Source organism: Trachymyrmex cornetzi, unplaced genomic scaffold, assembly GCF_001594075.2.
Source record: "Trachymyrmex cornetzi isolate Tcor2-1 unplaced genomic scaffold, Tcor1.1 scaffold604, whole genome shotgun sequence".
NCBI lineage: Eukaryota > Metazoa > Arthropoda > Insecta > Hymenoptera > Formicidae > Trachymyrmex > Trachymyrmex cornetzi.
The window spans coordinates 137,746-138,875 of NW_017299920.1; positions in this window are offsets into that span (position 1 = coordinate 137,746).

Here is a 1,130-nt window from a genome sequence, read left to right on the forward strand (position 1 = left end):
TGCTTACTCAGCACGTCGATAACGGTGAGAATGTAGTGGTAACCTCTGTTGAATCGCATATATGGACGCATCTCTTCCACATCCGCCTGCCACAGATCGTCGAATCCATGTACTATGACGTGTCTTCGCGAAAAATTTCTTCTCGCCGGAGCGTGCAATTCATTAACCAGCAGCCGTTTCTCAGACATTACGAATAATTATTCGGCACGATGTACTTCTCGAATCACCTTATTCTTTTAGCAAAACCTGTACATTATTTTGTAAGACTGTAATCTTCCTCTCGGTTTCGTTCAAACGATCTTTCAAATCTTGAACACTCTGCTGCACGTATCGCTTGTTTGCTGCGTCAGCATCATCTACCGGTAGCGCTACTCGTCGAATTTTGCGCGACTTTGCGTCAAAGTCGGCTGCGACTATACAAAGAGCGTTATCGCGCACGTAATTTCTGAGCAATCCACGCCACTGATAGTACGATTCGCTTCCTCCTCCTCCTAGCGATAGTCCAAACTTGTTGATCGGCATTGCGATGTCGACTGAACGATGTGCATAGAACGAGGTCAATTTATAATCAGACCGGCTTCTCGAAGCTCTTCGATAATCGACAAAATCTCGTTGTCGTGACTATTGTGACCAGCCTGGCGCGAGGCCTCGAGCAATCGCAGACGATCTACAATTTCGTTGGGATCGTCCCAATGGATATAGTCGATCTTGTTATCGTTTAGTGTCATTGTACGCGGTAAATTCGCTCTTTTGTTAATTCCCGTTCCAACTTTTTTATCCAACACCAATGGCGCTATTATGTTCTTATACTTGTATCCCTTACTACCCATTACTTGATTACTCGGGCTATGACCGCGTCTGTGAGCGTTTGTCGTCAGCAGAATGCTTCTGTAGGTGTGTACGTCGTCATCCGTACAGATACTTTCGTTGGGAAATTTCATGAAAATTAACTCGTACAGGCCCGCTGTTCCATCATATCTTTTCCCATCTATAATTATATCATCATTTTTGTGCAAGGTGATACGTTTGTCACCGAGCATCGTTCCCTCGTCGTTGAAATAAACTCCGTACACAACGTCTATGTTGACGGCTTTCTTACCGCTCAGGACCGCTTTCATATATTTCTGTCC